Below are 13540 nucleotides of genomic sequence, written 5' to 3'. Positions count from 1 at the left end.
AAATGGTGATGCATATAGGCATGGATGTAGGTTGTACACAAGAATACAAATATCTTGTCATATATACTGCCTTTGTCAGATGAAAGAGTGCATAGAAGGCACATTCCTCATAACCTTTGCTTGAAGTAGCTGGAGGGAGGCATGTTTACCTGGTACTGTGGTAACACCTGGCGTACCTTCTTTGTAAAGCTCTGTGTGTGTGTGTGTCAACATTTTCTGTTCTGGTCACACTCCAAGCTGACCAAAACCCAAGTGAGGGTTAGTGTAGCAGCAAGCATAAGCTGATACGCCTGCTGGGTGGTTTATTGGCGAGGGTTTGGTGCTACGCTAACTCTGCCAGTTGGCTTTGGGTTAGCTTTGAACAAGTTCACATTGACCCAAAAGGCACCAGCAACCTCAGCAGCACTACAGACAGGATCTCAGGCATGTCAGAAGGAGTAGTAGCAGCTGTTCTCAGGAATACGATGTAATAAATTGCTGGCACTTGACAAAGTCATTATCCTCTATAGGTTCTTCTGTCACTCATAAGTAGAGTAGCTGGGCACCTTCCAACAGTGCGTTAAGCACTGTGACTACCATCTGCTCTGTATGAATTGTTCTGTCTAACCCACCCCTTGGTACCGTGCTCTATAGTCCTTTCCTTTAAAAAGTGTCTGGTTTTCAAAAATATGCATGGGCTGCTAGGTTGACTAAAATCAAAAGACAAAAACTTGCAACTGATGAAAAGCAGGTCTTCAATGAAAGCTTTCAGGTGCACAGAAATGGCTACCCGCATGTGTGATAAAGGATTTCTACAATTTTTATAAGGTAAATTAATTAGTATATCTAGCAGGTACATCCAGTAGGAGATCAGTTGCCCCAGTAACCCACCCTCGGGTCAGCCCCTTGGAGCTGGTCCAGGGGCTTCCTTGCCCTATTTGTTATGTCTGTTAAGTTCTGGTGGAAAACCAGATGTTCTTGTCAGAAATTCTCTTCCTAAGAATAAGACTCAACAGAATTTCATGGATATGAAATTAATTAGAGTTAGCTTATTATTCTAAAATGTGAGAAACTGCAAGAAAAAATACTAGAAACCATACAACTATAAATTAAAAATCTACAAAGCTACAAATACATGAAAAAGCTAAAAAATCTTTAGGCATCAGTTATACCTTTACAGTTCATGTGGGGCTGGGAATGACTAACTGTGCCTGACTTACTGTGCCTGACATATGGATTGATGACATTGGATAATCTTCAGGCTGTAGTTTGCTCCACAGTTCAAATGATGTCAGCTCAGGCAAAGCACTGGTACGGGCATTCAGAGCTACGTGCTTTTCTTCCAGGTAGCTGACCAACACTCAGTAAGGGTATGTGATTTCCTCACCTAATCTGGATAGCAGGTAGACCTCTTCTAGCACAGTGTTCCTCTCCCTCATAAGGGGGAATGATAGCAAATGGTCAGGGATGTGGTAGACCCTATTTTCAAAGAAGCTTGAGAGCTGGGGATGGAAGAGTTTTCCTCTCTCTTGCTTTAACACTTTCAGTCATGTTCTTTAGCTAGAACAGGGTTACATTTTGTTGCGGATGATGTAAGAGGTTGCTGGTGTTGCACAGGACTGCCTAATTTTTTAATATGCTTACATATTACTTTAATATGTATTTAATATGATATTAAATGTCTTTTTTTTGTGAATTTTTGTGAATATTGAGAAACTACCCTTTATAAGGACTTTAGCATTTAACAGCTTTTATAAATGTAGTTGCAAGATGCTGAACTTAGGGGGGATACCAACAGCAGGACAGGAAGCTGTGTGCCCCTGCTGTGCACTGCTGCTGGAAATGAGCCTCTAATCCAAATGGCTGTGACCTGGATATCAAAGAAAGAAAATTAGAGGTCTGTTGCCAAGAAACTGGGTGTCCTTGGCATCTAGCAAAGCAGAAACAGTTTTAATTATCTAATTAAAGTGGCGCATCCCGTTATTTTATATCATTTAGAAAGCCAGTTGTGGATGTTGTCCCATTACTTTCTTAGTACTCTGTAGGAAGGGTCCCTGACCTGCACAGATAGCTGCAATGGGTCTACATATCAAAGCAAAGATGTTAACAAAAGCACCAGGGCAGTGACCATTGACATTGTTCACATATTCTTAGTTCTGTGGAGCTTTTGCTTCATAATCTTTGCAATTTACAAGTAATCAAAACTTGTTCTGTAGGACACCAGTGTTTGGAAACTTTTTTTTTCAGTGTTCTATTTTGTCCTACATTTTAGCTCTGTGTCTCTGGGGTGGTTTCCATTGACTTTGAAATCTAACTTGGCAAAGTTTAATGGCACTCGCTGTTGTGCTTGTTTCTCTTCTGGTCTGCTTTTCCTTTGATATGCTCTGATAAATATTTGCTGTGGGACAGATTTCAATCTCAGCTACGTCAGTATAAATGAAAAGCAAAAAGCACAGTCACTGAAGTCTGTGACTATGCTAAAGGAAGTGAAATCAGACATGGGCTGTCCTGTCCAAAGTCAGTAGCTCTGTATTGAAACAGCCTTTGCTAATGAGGGAGGGAATAGAGAGGACAGAGAACTTGCTGCAGGGAGTCACTGCCTGAAACAGGACTCCGGTCTCTGTCAGTTTCAGGGTGAAGGTGATGCCCAGGGAAATAGTTAAATATGCATACTGGGAAATAAATAAGTGTCAAATGATTCACATGAAAGAGTCTTAAGAGCACACAGGGTGAGCATACAGTCATTTTGTTTTAGATGTGTAAACCACAAAGGACGGGAATCTCATTTTCCTTTCCACTGCACTCCTTACGCTTGGTTTATTGGGGGCATGTAGATACTCTGCAACCTCTGTGTAATTGAGTTTTACCAGACCTGGTCACATGTGCTATAATTTCAATTATTTTTTAAATTTACATTTTTTAAATTCTTGCCTTTTGGCCTTTAAAGTTCTCCTTGGTTGGAATGAGGCTGTTTTCTTGTGGTTCCTCCCTAAGTTCTTTTCTGCTGAGGACAGGATGGGTTAGGATGCGGTCTGCGTGGGCTCTAGCCCTCGAGCCCTGCACTTTTGACCCTTTCCTGCTAGGGCTTTACTACAACTTAAGCTATGTAAATGCATGGTAGCATGCAGCTTATTAAATACTCAGCCTCTTCCAGACTTAATGGCTGTGCTGGGTTCTGCCTGCTTAGCGGCATAGCAGGCTGTGTGCTTAGCAACCCCGGCTGCTGTGAGTGCATCCCCCTGTGCACTGCCTTCCCTGCTGCCTCACCACTGAATGTAGCAAATATCTCCAGCTTCTTCTGGAACAAAACCTTGCCTAGGTTCGGGCGTAACTACCACCTGCCAGTCACAGCCTGTGTATTTTAACAGCATCATGAGGGCCAACTAGGACAGAAGACAAACCCTGGGCTCTTAGAGGTGCTCGACCCCCTTCTGCAAGTAGTAATGACTGTAAAACAAATATACATACCAGTAAATGTAGACCCGATTGTTTTAGCCCTTGTTTTTTCTTAGAAATTTCAAAACTAAAAAAAAACCCTCATAGTTTCAAGAACAATTCACAAAGAGCTGCTCTTTTGGGCTGGAAAAGTGCACAATTTGCTAGGATATGGGTGTTCTTGTCCTCTGTGGGTGGAACTCATTTCCTGCATGGAAGAGAGATACAGCCAGTATATCTCTTCTTTCCTATATTATAGGAAGTAATCTGTGGTGTTGGCTGGTTAATTTCTTTATTTGTTGGTTTTATGTCTTAAAAGCTGAAGAAGGTTATTGTGACTTATGTTTTATTTCACCTCAGGTAACCCTTCGGAGATCCTTGGACACAAGTACGGCTCAGCTAAGCCTCTAGTAAGATGATCACTCAGAAATTACTATATTGGGGGAAATGAGTAGCATGTTTTCAAGTATTTTAACCCAGGAGAAATCACAACTATTTTCTAGTCTTAATTCCTAAATAAACAGGCCATAGGTCCTTCTCTCTGCTATTTGTGCATTAAGCAAATAACTTCTGTTGAAGTGTGGTCAACTCCTGCCATGGTCAGAATGAAAATGAGGATGTTCTCTGAGAGAAAACATCTGAAAAAGGAGGGGGGGAAAAGACGGTATCATGCCAGATGCCATTGTGCCTTCTGGGCTGCCACCAGGCTGTGCTTCAAGCTTCTATGGGGCAAGGGCATCTGCTAGAAATGAATTTTCAAATCCAAAGATACTTGGTATGTTTGTTCCTGGAGACAAACCTTGAGAAGTCCTGCATGTAATGGTAATATTTATATAATAATTCAGTTCTTCAAAGAACTATACAGAAGCTGTGAACTGATCTGCACAGCAATTCAGTGGAGTTTATTATATTTGAACTGTTGTCTCTGGCAAGCGTGCAGGCAGATTAAGCAACTACTCTGGAGCTACCAAATGCATCTGAGATAGGGCCAAGATTAGAATATTGATTTCTGGCTTCCTGAGTCCCAGGCTCAGTTCACTACATTATGTTGTCTTTACAGATAACATTTAGACAAATAGATCTTGACATATCAAAAGCTTAGTAGCCTCTCAGTAAATTGAGCAGGGCTTTAGCTGTTCAATTCCTATGATTTGTGCATGCCTCACGCTTGGTCCTAGTAATGTCAGTAGCTATTGTATATTTACAGTAAAGCCCACTTGTATCCTGAGGTATACTCGACTGCTTTTTATCCCTGAGTAGAAATAAGCCTAGTTTTGATACATTTTCCTCTTGTCAGATTGAGATTTGCACATAAAATTTCAAAGAAGTTTTGCTTCAGTCCTCTTTACAAAAATCCCCATATTGGTAGAGATTTTCAGTCCTGACCAATGGTAGCTTGTCACTCTTTCTAATTTCTTGAGTAAGATGTGAGAAAAATGGGAAAAGTCCTGCATAGCCAAAGTTCAAATCCAAGTACCTTTGAAATCACCACATACCAAGGATACTCAGTTCCTGACATCCAAATGCCAAAGAAAAGGCAAGCACGTACTTGAAAGCTGAAATAAATTCTACGCAGAGAATAGCACCGGCATATTTGTATTAGAAAATTTGTCTCTGGGTATCCACAGAGGTGTAAGAATATTGCCATCACTACCCAGGAAACTTCCAAACTGCACCCGAGCTTGCTGAGGTGTAGGCCAGAACCTTTTCTAAACCTTTTCTAAACATTTCTAAATTCCAGGTACCGCATCTGCAGCTAGCAAAGGACCCTGCTTACTCTCACAGAGCCTACTTGAAGTTTGACAGTCCTACAAAAGCTGTACTGGTGTTTCAAACACGTCAAGTTGTCTAACAGCCTTCTCCACCCTTCTTTGTTACTCAATGCAGCAGCACGATGTCATTTGTCAGAGTACCAAAACTGGAGACATGCTGAATATGTGAATACCAAGGAAGTGGTTTCCTTAGCAATAACAGGCATGTGAAAGTCAAAACTTCCTTTCCTCCTCATGTGACCTTTTTCAAAGCGATTCAGCCTGGGGACAATAGGAGTGAATTCCAAACACCCACAGTGTTCCTGCATGGCTCGGCAAGGATCCGCTAAATGGCAAATTTATCTTACCTATTTAGTAAGGTAAAATTATATTTCTCTTTCGATGATCTTCACTAGGGATTTGGTGTGTTTATATGTACAGGAAAGTGCTTTTTGAAAGCAGAATTACCTAATGCCATATAAACAAATATACAGAATATAAGTAATTTTCTTGCCATTGTGGACCAAAAGCTTTTGTTATGCATAAAATCCAAAGTCCTTTCAGTTGTCAGGAAATAAGGGCATGAAAAGTCTAACCAGATTGTTTTAATAGCTGGACTTCCCTTATAACATTTTGCCCATTTCATTTAAGGTGAAAATCAACACTCCTAAGGTAAAAAAAAAGAGAAAGCGAGATGATTTATGAAGGCAAATAAGAGGAAGATGACATTTATCTCACCCATCCTGCACACAAGAACAGTATCACTCTTCTGTTGCTATTCTTATCCTGTTTAGTACAGCCTTTTCTCATCCCTACGGAGACAGCAGTGATAGCCAGAAGTACTTGCACAAAGCTGCCTGTCCAAGAATCCTGAGGTATTTTCTAAAAGTAGCTACTAAATTTAAACCTGAGCTATCTACTGAGGAAACTATTCTCTCCTTTTTTTGAGCTGGGGAGGTGATACAGCAGGTAGTTGTCAAAAGGTCAGAGAAAATTCCTATTGGAGCTGGAAATGGTCACTCAGCATACTTTCTGTATTGACTGACTGTCTTGGATTTCAGAAAGTCAAGGAAAGTTCTGGTATTACAGTTCTCCCCAGGTTTGGTGTTGCTGGACCACCTGTACACAATCTGTTGCCTTGCTGCCCACTGATGGGATCTGTATTCCAGTCCCTGGTGATTCACAAACAAGGGTTTAGGCCTCAAGGACCACTGATTCTCATCTTGCTTTTAGTCACACATGCTGTGGTTTGCTTGGGTTTTCCCCACCACTTTCAGCCTTTAGTTTTAAACTCTAGAGTATAAGTTTTCAGAAATGAACAATGCAATGTGAATAGCTGAGTTTGGAGCTGGTCCCACCAGCTCCAAACAAGAAATTTGACAGGAGACAGTTCCTCTGCAGCTTTTTGTAAATCTGAGAAAGAGATGTGTTGTGGATTTGGAGCCTTAATGTCTGGAGGAAAGTAGGCAAGCCATCTGCTCCCACAGGTGCTGGCGCATCGGTGCTTTGTGCTGGTTCCTCCAAGGCAAGACGTATTGTCTAGCCAAGCATTCATGTCCAACAGAGTGTGTAAGTACCTGCAGTGAGATGTTGTATGAAATCCCAATCCACCCTTGGCAAAATGTCATACTGAGCATGTTCATGTTTAATGCCAGGAGCTATTTAATTGCTCTGCAATATTCCTGTGGTTTCTGAAGGTGGACTGTCGTGAGGATGCTTGAGGAAGGATGCAAATGGACTGTTCCCTGTACGTGGCAGCAGCCTCTGCCACTGATTCAGTGCTCAAGGGGGTGACATTGTAACCAATTTTTGTAACACCCTCAGAGCCAAAGTGAGACATGATCAGAAACAGGGGCAGCTGAAGCAAAACAAACACAACTGTGGTGAACAACTGCAGTGAGCCTCTCTGGATATGAGACACCTGTTCCACACAGGGAACAAAGAGCGGGAAAACCAGGCCTGTGCTTCCCACGGGGGAGCAAGTGAGCAGCAGCTGGGTCATGGTTACGATGGCACCATGGAGGTGGTGCAACATTGGAGGTGGGCTTGTTGCCATCAGGAGGCTTAGCAAGTGGTGCCAGAAGCCTAAAGTACCACATTACTCAGGCTGTGTGAAGTAGATACAGACTTGGAATAGCAGTGGTGGTGAAACCAAAGACAACTGACTGCTCCTTGACATAAGAAAGGAGTACTCAGAAAAAGGCCCCTGCATTTTTTTTCTGGCGTGGCAGAAAAGGATCAGAAAAAGGCATAAGAGAAGCCCAGAAAATGCTCTCTAGCAGAGGAGAGATGGCAAAGGGCTGCACACAAATCCCCCTCCAACAGTAACTACACAGGCTGGGTCAAAGCCAAGGTAGGCAGTACCCTGATGCCACAGTAACACCCAGTAAACTACTGCACTACCAACCAATGCTGCTTTTGTTACGTGCCACTGCTGAAATGAGTAATTCAGGACTTATTCAGCTGTCTCCATGTTGCTGTTCCGTGTGCAGTGCTTTCCAATCTGCTGTCACCTTGGCCAGGGGTTAAGGACTGTAGCTGTCTCTGTGAAACTGGAAAGGCACTGGGAGATTCTGGGATGAAGGTGGGCACGGTGAGGTTGTGATGGGCACAGGGTTCCTGGGAGCCCTGGGAGAACATGGCACTCAGCAAGGGTGCTCACCTCACAGCAGAGTCAGAGCAGAGCAGAGGTGCCTCCAGCCTCCAGCCTGCTCCACACTGGAGGATGTCTCTCTGGGCAGTCTGGGGGTTTAGAGAGGTGCAGATCAGCAAGGGGAAAAAGCAGCTTTGGTAAACACTTCACCTCCCTCAGAGAGCACCAGCCCACCACTATCCATGTGCCTTGGTGCCACCACATGAGGAATTCAAATGAATTTCAAAGGCTAGAAGTCTGCCAGTGGGGAAGCAGTGCTGCACATTAACCACCCTAGATTACAGGAAGAAGCACAGACTGGTGCAAAAACACAACAGCAGCAACAAAATGTGAAAGACAGGAGAGGTGTGCCTGGGGCTTGGGGGAGACTGGCACCAAGCTGCCTATGTCTGGTTACAGAGTAACCTGCTGGGGCTTGGGGAATTGTTTTCCTATCAAGGACAAATTTGAACATACAGGCTCAGTGCATTGTAATTACCCAGCACAGAGCAGGCTGCAAGATGTTTGTCTCATACTGGGGGACTAGGCACTATTTACAGCTATCTCATAGAAATGTCATAGGATGATGCTCTCAGCTACATGTTGCTAATTGACAGGGTTTTCTTTATTCCTTTGTTCATGCTAAGACATACTCTATTTCTCTCAATGTGTCATTTAGCTTGATAAATTTAGTTGAAAAATTACTCAATGAATGTTTAAGCAAAGATTCTTTTGAAGTTTTTGTCCCTTTTGGAGAAAATCTGGCCAAATACCTTTCTATTCCTTTGTAGGAGAATAATACAGTCAGGATATGCCAGCTCCTCCTGTGTAACCCAGTTATTTTTTTCACTTAGTTTTTGCATGCTTCAGTTTTACAGTTGCTCCCACGGGTCATAATAAACCAAGATATAAAGAAAATATATTCAGCATATTTTGAAAAATAACAAGTTATATCCTTTACAGGAAATGTGGGCTGAGGCATACTATTACAAACTTTTGTCATGTCCTTTAATCTCACTTAAGAAGGGCATAGTTCAGCCATGCAGGTTTCTTTAGTGCGTGTGCTGATAAGATTTAATTAATAAATCAGATTTCAGATTCTATGACTACTAGAAAATGTTTAGCAGCAAAGTCACTTTGACAGAGCTGCTTTTCAACATATCCTTCTGCTGAAAGATCTCCCAATGAATCCAGTATTTGTCTCAAACACTGAAGACAGCAATGACCTGCTATAAAAAGCACTGCCTGAAACTCAGAGCTTGCCATCATTAAGTTACTGTTACAGCAGCTCATTCGCAACCTTGCTGAATAAACCACATGTATTAAATCATTCAGCTGATGGAAAAAAATGCAGATTTTATTCAAGTATATGTACTACGATGTTACTAGACTTCAGTTTTTGAGTTGTGTGTTTTAACAAAACTGGCTTCTAGGAGATGGGAGTGCAAGCTAAGGCAGTGCCTTAGTACAGAAATTTTCTAGCTATTCTAGCACAACAGTGCTGTCAGTTCAGTGCACTTTTGAAACTTGCTGTGAAACTATTATGGCAATCATGAGAATCAAGCACATCATTCTGGAGCTGTTCCAGGTGAAATGCCCACCAAAATGAAAAGCTGGGTGGCTGAGGATGAGGGCGGGATGTAGAGACAAGGGTGGGATGTAGAGACAAAGGTGGGATGCAGAGATGAGGGCAGGATGCAGAAGCATGGTGGGATGTGGAAGCGAGGGTAGGACGTGAAGATGAGGGTGGGATGAGCAGGCCTGGATGGACATGCAGCTCATGTGAAAGGGGTCTTTCATGTAACACCAGGTGTGTCCTTTCTCTCTGTACAGACACACAACCTTGCCTCTTCACAGTGGATCTCTAGACCCTTTAGTGTTTGAGAGCCATCGGGTACCAGGACTAAATTAAAAAGCATCTCTGCAGGAAAGCAACATTGTGCTCCAGAGCTTTCCTGATGATTAGCTTGAAAATATGCAATCACCCACAAAATGTATTTGCTGTTGCAGACAGCTGAAAGACAGAAATTCACAGCATCTCTACTACTGCAACTACCAAGACCTGAAAAACAGGTTTGTTACCTGTTCTACAGTGTAGTGGGAGGATATGGATCTCCTATCTGTGGTTTCACTTGTTCTTGGTGCTCGTCACTTGATCAGGCAGATTTGGTCCTATTTCTGGTTCATTCTTTCTTTGTTCCAATCTGTTTTGCAGGCAGTGTTTGGGAAAAGCACCTGCCTCTCCAGCATTGTTTTGCATCAGCAGATCTCCAAGAACTTTACAAAATTAAAATAAATGGAAGGAATGAGGCAGATTTGGGGCAGCTGGCAGGGGCAGGTGATTCGGGAAGCACTGTTGATCAATGGATCACCCTTGAGAGGAACAGATGGAAGAGCTGTCACATGAAAATAGTGTGGCAGGTTCTGGAGTGATAGCCAAGCTCCCTGAATCCTCTGTGGCCGCCACTACCACTGAAACCCACCGAGCAGACCTGTTCTTGTGCTGGTCCTCCTACAAACTGCTACTGCTAAAACCAAACAAAGCTGCTTCAAGCAGGTGTGGTTTCAATGGGGTGCCTAAACATTTCAGCCCCAATGTGCCAATGTCATGATGAATTTGCGGTTTCCTCCTCCAATTTTTAAAGAAACTTAAAAGCTACATTAAAAGAAAGCCACAAAATCAAGCACTCATATTATGCAATATAAGAATTACAGTTATGCCCTGTAATTCTTTGTCCCTGGACGATACAATCTTTAGCTACACTCCACCAGCTACTCTTTTAAGAAAAATGCTGATGTTTGCTTTTCCTGGTAATTTGCTATAGAAAATAATACTATCATGAATGACATGTTCAATGATTTAATATTACCAAAGTAATAATGTGATAAAATATTGTGGCATTACTTATTTGCTCCTTATGCTGTAGTTACTGTACAAATGTTGTAGGAAACAGCACAGAAAACCTGAAACTTGAAAGTATCTTTTGAGAAAAAAAAAAAAAAAGACTTCTAGCCAATGAGAAAAATTATCTCAGAAAAAAGCAAAGGATATGGACTAATTACTTTGCTTTCTTGTCCCACACATTCAGCTAGAGAAGAGGAGCCTTACAAAACTCGTGTGATAGTAGCAGCTTGTCTTGCAAACCAAAATTGTTAGTTCATGCTGTTTGATGGCATCTCCCCAATGTACACAGTTTACAAGCTCATGCACAGTGCGTCTGTTCATGCTACACACATTTACCACCACAGAACTGTCCAAAAATGAGTAAATAATAGTTCTTGCAATACAGTATTTCATGTTCTCCCCTCTCTTGTTTCTGTATTGACCTCTACTCCAAATTTTAATTTGTTAGGGAATTATACATTTAATATTTTCTGGTCTATTTCTGGTAGAAGATGCAAAGAGCTACAGACATTTACTGTTCTCTTTTAGTATTACAAATATAAATTGCTTTAAATGTATATATTTATGTAATATCTTGTACCAGGAGAACTACTTTCTTTGTCTTCAAAGACATTTATTAGAAGTATTTCTAATTGTAATTGTTTGCCTCTTACTACTAGATTTTTTGCTTTTTACTAATCTCAAGTGGCGCTAACTATATAGTCCTGTTGTCTTTAGCAAGACGGTTTAAGGAGAAAATTCCTTTGATACCAGAAGGGCAAAAACCGGGCCCTTCGTTCTTTAAACAGCAATTCAAAGTCACGTTGCCCTTATTGTTGGCCTTCAGTACTAAAGATTTTTCTCATGCCTGGCTTAACTTTGACTTCATGGCTAAGGTTTCAGCTAGTGATGCTATCAGACAATAGCAGAATGCAATTCAAAACAGCTACTGGAAAAATCCCTACCCTCTTCCAAAGCTACTAGGTTAGGGTAAAAGAAGAGCTGTAACACCACCTACTGTGAAGCAAACACATGCATTCAAGCTATATGGCATGTATCTGTACATTGATTTGCTCATTATTCTTTAGGGTTTTGTTGTTTCAAATGTAAGTTGCAAATGACTTGGCAACAAGGCTTGAAAACAGAGCTTCTGCATCTTTTGAAAATTGGCTATAGTATTTTATTCTATTTTATTTTATTTTATTTTATTTTATCGTTTTCAACCACAGCATTTCTCTGGAATTAACTATTGCATAGTCCCATGAAGCTCACCAGAAATGACAAGCGTATGCTGTCATGGTCAATACATCATATATAGTAATTTTCTTAGGGAACTCAGGTATTTTTTGTTAGCATATACTTCTTCTACTATGCTATATGGAGGTAAACTGTGGTATTAATAATTATGGAGAGAGAAGAGGGTAACTGGTAATAGGAGGGATATATATCATGGGTACCTCTGTGAGGCACTAAATTGAACCCTATCAGTCTAGAATAGTATTTCATTATAGCTGAGATCTGAAGTCTAAACATCACTTGTTTAAATTGTAAAATTGTATTTTTCAAGTATTTTCTAAGCTGTGTTAATTTTACTTTAAAGCTCAGACGCAAGACAATATTCCAGTTTCTCTGATCATGTTTTTGGAAAGTTAAAGGTTACATACCTCTCTTTAATTGTATCTCACCGAGTGCATGATAGAAGTACTGAATTGGACATCTGCTGCTGTCCTCTTTACCAGAGAGGCCACTTTAAAAAGCTGTCTACTGTGCTTTCAAAGAAACCCATTGCTGTGTTCCAGCACTGAAGACAATAGTGGAGGACAAAGATATAACCTCTCTGGTCCAAATGTTATATATTCACATTACATCTCCTGCAGATGAAAAAGCGTCATTACAGTGAAGAAGAAAATGAATTTTGGAGCAATGTATTTTTCTGAATTATTGTTTCAGTCAGAAATGAAGTGGCAGAACTGCCCAATCTTAGCGTTATTCATTAAGCAGATTCATTATGGTTGTATCTATCAGCCAACCCACATCAGATCCTCTTGTGCTAGACATTATAAAACCAAGAGCTGTTCTGAAAGTTGGACTACACAGAAAATCATTTTGTACTGCTGAAATGTGTTGCTTGGAGGGGTGCCCATCTTTGTCACTTTTTTAGTACAAACATTTCTAGAGTAAGAAAAATGGTGTAATATTAATTTCACCCAAAGCCTCAGATTATATAGGCCATGCTACACAGAAACAGAACATCAGCCAGAATGTGTTGCTTGTTTGTGACTGGGAAAAGCCAGATAAGAGGCAAAGACAAGTGGTCAGAGCTGCAAGGGAAGGGTGGAATATGTTGACTCAGGGAAACATGAGGAATCAATCTTTCTGATAGAAAATAGACTGGAAGAATGCTAGGAGTACTGAATAAATATTGAAGCTCTCAGCTCTACCCTTGACTTGGTTTTCTGGTGGAAATAATATGTGAGAGCATGAGTATTGGCTCAAAAGGGATGTGAGACACATTTCTTGAGTTTGGATCAGAAGAGGCAAGAAGATATTACTGGTTTTGCTCTTAATATTGCAGTGTGTTTGTCCTTCATTAAAAAATTAAATTAAATGACTGTGCTTTTTGTTCCTTTCAGCCTCCCATCCAGCAGCTCTACTGCAAACCAGATGCCATGTAAGGTAGATACCTCTTCTTTCCAAATGCCTTGTTTAATCCCCTCCTTCCCTTCTGTTCAGTTTCTCTTACAGTACAATAAACCCTGGGCTTTGTCCACCAGTCTGTGTATATATATTAGATCCACAACCTTATTTGTATCTATGATGACCTCTGGGGAGAATATATCACCACTTTTTCATCTCACT

The sequence above is a fragment of the Corvus kubaryi genome, unplaced genomic scaffold, assembly GCF_017639235.1.
Source record: "Corvus kubaryi isolate FWS band 111438036 unplaced genomic scaffold, C.kubaryi_AGA036_p1.0 split3-73, whole genome shotgun sequence".
Taxonomy (NCBI): Eukaryota; Metazoa; Chordata; class Aves; order Passeriformes; family Corvidae; genus Corvus; species Corvus kubaryi.
The sequence above is the reverse complement of the archived record's forward strand: the minus strand, read 5'-3'. Positions refer to the sequence as shown.